This window comes from Marmota marmota, unplaced genomic scaffold (assembly GCF_001458135.2).
Source record: "Marmota marmota marmota unplaced genomic scaffold, marMar, whole genome shotgun sequence".
NCBI classification, from domain to species: Eukaryota; Metazoa; Chordata; class Mammalia; order Rodentia; family Sciuridae; genus Marmota; species Marmota marmota.
This window is the reverse complement of record NW_026000242.1, coordinates 25,780,875-25,789,259: the sequence shown is the minus strand read 5'-3', so window position 1 is coordinate 25,789,259 and position 8,385 is coordinate 25,780,875.

Genomic DNA, 8,385 nt, shown 5'->3' with positions numbered 1-8,385 from the left:
ATATATATATATATATATATATATGATGTTTGAATTAATGAGCTTTTAACAGCAAATTCACATCTTCATACATGTAGTTTGTATAGGGATGAGGGTTGTCAATATACCTTATATATAATTAGAGATATGATAAATTATGATATAATGATGTATTAAGAATTGTAATGCAAAAATAAATAAATAAATAAAAATTTTAAAAATGAATTAATGAGCTTTTAAAAAATTTGTTCTTTTTAATTATACATGACAGTCGTCTTGACCTATCTTATCAAAAGTTCTTTCTGTTCTATACACCAGAAGACACCATTAAGCTGATTATAATAGTCATTCTCTTGCTTTTCTTTATAGTTTTTTTCATCTTGTATGTACACTTAAATAACTGTTTGTTTAGTTTTGCCTTTAGGTAAAAAGGATAAACTGTAGGTATTTTTTCTACATTTGCTTCTTTCACTTGGTATTATATTGATGTGTATAGTTCATCCCCCTTTAATACAACATAGCATTCCGTTGTATGATAATAGCTTCACTTACCCATTATACTTGACATCATTTGGATATTTTAGTTTAATTCTCCCCAAAGTGGATCATAAGTCATAGATTTGGGTATAAGGAGTTTATTTGGGACATGATACTGGGAAGTCCTGTGAAGGAGTAAGGAAGTGAGTTATGAAAATAAGAAAACTTCATACAGTGTGTTTTGAGCAGTTTGCTACTATGAGCAACTGGGGCTCATTCTTGCTGAGAACCCTGAAAAAGTGTGCAACATATGAGACTATCGAGGGAGGAACTAGGGTTATTTATACAACTCTGTCCTAAACTGGCTGAAGAGCATGTCTGGGAACATCAAGTCCCTCCTACTTAAGGCTTGTTCTGAGTTTGCTGCTCAGGAGGATGCCCCTAGACAGAGGTATGTAGGTAGCAACCATCTTGGACAAGAGATATCCCAGATAGGTTGAGGGGATATGGGTGCAACATTTTTAGGATATGCTACAGTGAACCTCTTTACCACTCAAATCCACTCAAGCCTCACACTAGATTCACTCTATCCTGTCACTGATTCTTCAAGGTTTATAGTGCATAAAAATTAAAAGGAAAACAGAAGAAGAATAAAAAGTTTGTCATGGGTGGATTAAGTACATCCCTGTTGCTTTAGTTCGTTCAGAGTCCATGGATTGAGACTAATCATTTCCATCCTTTACCACTAATTGTAGATTTTGGTGGGGGGTTGATCTCTTGGATTCTTCCTTTGGTGGGTTGACCCAGTCCTTCATTGTTAAGAAAAATAAATTCTTGGTTATCTTGTCTTATTCATGAATAGGTTACTGTAATTTTCTATGCGCCATCATTTCTGGGCATGGAAGCACCAATAGGCAAATCTAATGAATTCTTTTGAATTGGAGAAGATCAATGACTTTATCATATAGACTCCTCCTGTCAATGGCATCATTTCCATTTATGGTCTTTTCAAATGTTTTTATTAGAACTTGATAATTTTATGTATGTAGGGAAAGATACACATATATATTTCAGATTTTGATTCATTATGAATAACTTGTTTTTTGATTTACTCTTTGTTATAGTTGGTGATATAAAGAAACTGCTTTTGTGTGTCAGTTTCCTTTTTAGAAAGCTTGTTAGATTCTTTGGGCTTTTCTAGCTAAGTAATCATATCCACTTATGATTAGCCAAATAATGATTGTTTTGTTTCATCCTGTGCAATTTTTATGAGTTTTATTTCTTTTCCTTGCTTTAGTGTAATTAGTAGGACTTCCAATAGAAGACTGCATAGAAGTGATAATAATGGATATCTTTGTTTTGTTCCTATCAATTCTTAAATCTAACTTTGAAAAAAACAATCCAACTTTGTACTCCTGGGAGAAAATCAACTTACTTATAATATATCATTTTACACTATCAGATTGTGTTGGCTAAAATTTTGTTTAGGATTTTGAAACAATGTTCATAAATGTGGCTAGTTTATAATTTTTCTTTCATGTGCCAGCCATGGTTGGTGTCAAAGTTATGCTCATTCTTTTTCATTTATCTGGAAAAATTCTAGCCTTAATTATTTCTTAGCTCTTGGTGATGTCCTTCTGATAAGTTGCTTTGTCTTGCTGTTTTCTTGTGGCAAGATTTTGAACAACTATCCCAATTAATTTAATACTTATCAGGTTATCCAGTTTTTCCTTTTTCTTATATCAATTTTGGCATACTGTATTTTGTAGTAGTTAATCCATTACCTCTAAATTTTCAATTTTTGCCATAAATTTGTAAAGAATAGTCTGTTCAATTATTATCTGTTTAATCCCTGTAATTTCAACATTTGTATTCCTTTTTAATTCCTAATAATTTTTTTTACTCTTTGGGAAGAGATCAGTCTTTCTTTGTTCACTGATTATTTTTCCAGTATTTTGTCAATTTTATGACTATTTTTAAAGAATGAATTTTTGGCACTACTAATCTTCTCTATTGTGTATTTGTTTCTTTGTCTTTATTTTTATTAATTAAACTTTTCTTCTTATTATTTGTTTCTTTGTCTTTATTTTTATTAATTAAACTTTTCTTCTTATTATTATTTCTCCTACTTTCTTTGGGTTTATCCTACCTGCTTGTTCTTACTCCTTGAATTGGATTTTCAAAGTTTATCTTGGGCTTTTGTTTCTAATTAAAGCAATAGGGAATAGATTTCTCTCCAACAGCTACTTAAGATGCTTACATATTGTTCTATAGTTTAATTACAAGAGTTTCTATATTTTATTTTTATATTGACTCATGAATTGTCTAGAAGAGATTTTTTTAATTTCAAATGAATGAGGCTTCCAAATTATTATTTTAAAATTTGTTTCTAACAAGTGAATTGTAAAAGGGAAATGTCATCAGTAAAATATTGATCATTTGGAATTTACTGAGACTATTTCATGTCCTATAATGTTATCTGTTTTCATTAATATTTTTGTGTTAAAAGAATGAATATTCATATATTTATGATTTAAAAGAATGTTTATTCTTTAATGACTAAGGGAAATATTCAATTCATTCTGATATCTCAAGTTCTTACATTATTTCTTTAAATTTCTTAACATAGATTTTCATACATATTATTTTCAATGTCTGAAGCTTTTGTGACTCCTCTGCAGTGTGTTTGTTACATAGGTGTTCATTATGTTTTGCTTGCATATGTGTTTTGTGATTTTTTAAATAATGGATCTGATATTAGCTTTCTTTAAAACATTGTAGGATTTTTTAAGCCTCCTAAGAGGATTCATATTTGTTTCTGTTTCCTAAGAACATGCTTCAAATTAAATTTTGCTTCTAGGTTTCTTTTAACACATACATTTTGTGAATGCAAACTCAAACTCATGTGAATTGTATCTTGTGATTATATGTTTTCAAGGGAGAAAATTACCCTCTTGTGACACTGCAGGGTTTATTTCATTTTCACCCTTCCCCTGTGCTTGGAATCTTAAAATACCTGCTTTCTTTCTTTCTTTCTTTTTTTTTTTTTTTTTTAATGAATCTTTTTATCGTAATTCTCATCTTGGACAGGCTCTAACCTGTATATCCTGTCCCATATATGCTCTGCAATTGCCAAAATGCAAGTTCAAGGTCTTCAGAGTTCAATTAAAAAAAGTCAGGACAAATGCCATCATTGACATTTGCTTATCTCCAGGAATTCTTGATTTTATTTTATTTCTGGGCTTGGCATTTATGTTACTTTGGGGATAATCCAGTGGTCAACCTTTTAAATGCCTTTTTGTTTTTGCTTTTTAAAGAAACTTTATTGAGATATAAATCATTTACCATAAAACTTACTCTTTTAAAAAAGTGTACAATCCAGTGTTGTTATTTTTTTTAGTATATTCAGAGTTGTGCAACCATTACCACTATAAAATATTACGACATTTTCTTCACCCTAAAAGAAACATCCATTAGCAATCATTCTCTACCCCATTTCACAACCCTACACAATTACTGATTTATTTTCTTTCCTCTGTGGATTTGCATATTCTGGACATTTCCTATAAATACAATCATATAGCATTGGTGTTTTGTGATTGTGTGCTTTCGCTGACTACAATGTTTTTACATTTCTTCTATGTTATAGCATGAGACAGTATTTCATCACTTTTTAACACCAAATGATACTCCTCTGCAAGAATAAACCACATTTTGTTTATCTACTCATCGGTTGATGGGCACTGGATTGTCTCTACATTTGGCTAGTATGAATCATGCTACTATGAATATTTATAATGAAGTTTGTAGTGCATATGTTTAAATTTTTCTTGGGTGTATATTTTAGAATAGAATTGCTGGTTTATATGGTAACTCTATGTTTAAGGTTTTGAGAAACTACTAGATCCTTTTCCAAAGTGGTTATGTCATTTTGCCTTCTCATCAACAGTGTGTGAGGGTTTGGATTTGTCCACATTTTGTACACAATTGCAATTATCTTTTTGATTTTAGCTATGCAATGGATGTAAAGTAGTACCTCATTGTGGTTTTAATATTTATTTCCCTGGTGACTATTAATCTTTTCATTGTTTATGGATCATTTGTATATCTTTTTTGGTGAAAATCCTTTTCAAATACTTCGTCCATTTATCAATTGGATCATCTTTTGTTGTTGTTAAGATGTAAGATTATTTAGACATTTTACATGCAAGTCTCTTATCAGATATATGATTTGTAAATATTTTCTTCCATTCTATGGGCTTACTCTTTTTCCTCCTTCTTCTCCTTCATTTTTTTTTCTGGGAATTGAATACAGAGGTACTTAACCACCAAGTTACACCCCTAGTCCTTTTTATATTTTTATTTTGAGACCATTTCTTGCCAACTTGCTGGGAATGGCCTCAAACTTTTAATCCTCCTCTCTCTGCCTCCTTACTAGTTGGGATTATAGGTGTACGCCCCACTCAGGTGTTTGAGTTCACCTTTATATATGGTGTGAGGTAGAGGTCCAATTTCATTCTTTTGCATATGAACAACAATCCAGTTGTCCCTGAAACATTTTTTAAAAATATTGTTTTGCTCCCTTGAATTGCTTTGGCACCTTATCAGTAATCAATTGACCAAAATCATAAGGGTTTATTTTTGGGCTTTTAGTTCTGTCCATGGGTCTGTATGTTTATATCTATACCAGTGCCACATGGTTCTTATTTCTGTAGTTTTTTAGTAAATTTTAAAATTAAATGTATCATTTTAATTATTTCAACTAGGAGAGTATCTCATCTGCATACTGTAAATCCAAATCAATCATGATTCAATTCTTCATTTATTTACAACTGAATACCATTAGTGATAATTCCAAATAATTTGACTTAGCTTTCTTTTCATTCCTAATAATATACTAAAAAATATATATGTAAAAACCCTTAGTTTCATCCAACTTAGAAAATAACATGATACAATTACAATTAAGGATCCCATGTATACTTTCCAATCACATTTCTCTAAATTCCTTCAAAGATAATCAATATCTCAAATGTATGTTTATCATTACCATGATTGCTTTTAGACTTTTACTTGTTGTCATTTCTCAACATCTGCTCCCTTGCCATCCTCCTTCTACTATAGAAGCTGTAACTCTACGTACTTGACACTCAGCCTTGCATGAAGATCTGAAAGGCCATAACATGGACATGACTAAAGAGGTATATTTACTTAAGTCTCTGAATTAGATGACTTTTCCAAATGAAAAGTAAAAGACTTGCTGTAGCAGTATATTTGGATGTCCATATATTTTCCATTTCAATTTTGTAGCTTGGAACATAAACATGAGGCAGAGATAACTGTGTTGTCACCAGAAAATGACAAGAATGAGGAAGAAAGTTTCTACAAATCCTCAGGACAGAGATGAAAGGTGAAAACAGTCTGGGTATCTGATAGCATTATTTGATCATTGTTCCATGTTGGGACTGCCCTTGTAGAATCTCTGTTTCTTGAGACAAATACTGCATTTCATCAAATCAAGATGCCGTTGATTGTAAGACACACCATTATTCTACCTACCACTAAAAATGAAAAGAAAAAAAACTGCGGACATTAAACAATGACATAATACTTTTTCTTCACATCAATTGTACATGATGACCTAATTTTACAGATAAGAATACATGAAAAACATATGATTCTTAAAGTCAATAGAATATTTTTAAAACCCTTCTCTATTTAAAACATCATTAGTTGGGGTTCATATACTTGAAACAGAATAGGTTCCTAATTGATAGCATTCTATAATAAATAGATAAATTTACATTAAATTAATGTATCTGAAGACAGAGAAGGAGAAAAATTAGTCTTTGCTAAGAAAGCTCTAGGTCTGCAATTCAAAAAAGCTGAGAGTTCGGTAATATGCAGGTTTGCTATGCTAGACATGATCCTGTTTATTGGCAGGTTATTCCTTAGCTCCTTTCTGCTCTGATTTACAATACACTCCCCCAGACTATATTCTAGCTGAGTTCAGCAAATGAAATGCATTTACTGGAGAGTGGAAGAAGACTAGGTGCGGGTGGGGGAGATTGTGTTTCTTCTTTTTCCTCTGCATTAGTGACATCTCCATTAGTAGCTGAATCTTGCACTGGATCCAGCTCCTACCAGACAGGCCAGCCAATATTGTAACATCTCCTTAGTGACCCTAACCCCTTGTCTGTTTGTCTTTTCATCCTGGAAGATTTAATGATTTCCATTTTACTTTTCAATTTGTCCATCACCTGTGTAACCAATTCCTTGCATTAAAGTCTCTTTAACTTTTGGAATATTTAAAGTAGTTTTTGTTTCCTTGATCAGCTTATTCTTTTTAAAAAGTTTAATTTGCTGCTTTAAGTTAGAGTTATTGCACATTAAGTGAGAGAGATGGGATCCAGTAGGAGATTTGACTGGGACATGAGAGGTCTGATTCTCTGGTTACTTCTAAGCATGCAATATAATATCCTCCCTGAGTAAGGACAAAATTGAAAATAGAAATAGAAAATGTAGTGGTGTACATCCTAAGGAAAGAGAGAAGTTTTAATGACTCTCCTCCAGTTATTAATTTGAATGCTCAAGCAGAATTGTCTTTACTCTTGTTGTTAATAAGAATGTGATCTGTACATATTGTTATAATTTAATATGAGATGTCCCCCCAAAACTCCTTTGTTAATGAAAGAATATTCAGAGATGAAATGATTAGATCATGAGAACTGTAACCTGACTGGTCCATCCTAGTTTGAATGGACTAACTGGGTGTTAACTGTAGGCAGATGGGACATGACTAGAGGAGGGGGGTGCCTGTTGAAGGGTGCATGTTCCCTGCCTTCCTTCCCTTCTCTCTTTCCGCTTCCTGGCTGCTGTGAATAGAGCAATACTCCCCCACTATGCCCACTTCCACCATGATGTTCTGCCTCATCTTGGGCCCAGAGCAGTGGAGTTGGCCAACCATGGACTAAAGTTCTGAAACTTGAATAAAAAGAAACTTTTCCTCCTATAAGTTGTTCTTGTCAGGTTATTTTGGTTATAGTGACAAAAATCAAGCTAACACATTAGTTTATCTTCCAAAGAGAACTCATTATTACTGTTGTATCATTCTAACTTCATAACTCTGTGTTCATTGCTTACATCTTTTTGTCTAAGATTGCTGGTCCATGTTAGCCTGGCAGAAAAGAGTTTACCTTATCTAGTTGTGATGGAATAGGATGATGCAATAAATAGACAAGGTTTGAATTGCCTCTGGGGAGAAGGTGAATACATGTGGATTATCAGATTTTGAAATTAAAGTTGTGGGGAAAACAGTATATATGGAAATAGGGCAGCCAGAAAACATTTTTAAATTTTATTTTATGTCTATTTTTTTCTTATAATTGCAATTGATTTTTCTTTGTGAAATCATCTGTTTTCCCACCCTCAGTCCAGATGATTTGGTCAATATCAACACTACCTACAGGGATAAGCATTGACTCAAGACTGACCAATGTGAATGTTCACTGAAGGGACACACACTAGTCAAAGTCAGTGAGAGGCAAAGTTAGATCTTCTGAAAGGGAATCATTCTTGCATGTTTATGCTGGACTTGGAATTGTAAGGATGTAGGTTTGGAGCTTCTAGCAGCCACTTTGCCACCATGAGAGGACATGCATGCCTGAGCCAAGACATAGGGAAGTAACAATGAGAGACATACAGGGATCCACGGTGTGATGACATTGTTGAGCTGCTGGAATCAACTATGCCTAAACCCAGAAGCAGCTGCTATGAGTAGTAGTTGTGTTAGCCAGTCCAGATGGTTGGGATATGATCTATCTTTCTTTCTTTCTTCCTTCCTTCCTTCCTTCCTTCCTTCCTTCCTTCCTTCCTTCCTTCCTTTCTTTCTTTCTTTCTTTCTTTTCTTTCTCTCTTTCTCTTTCTTTC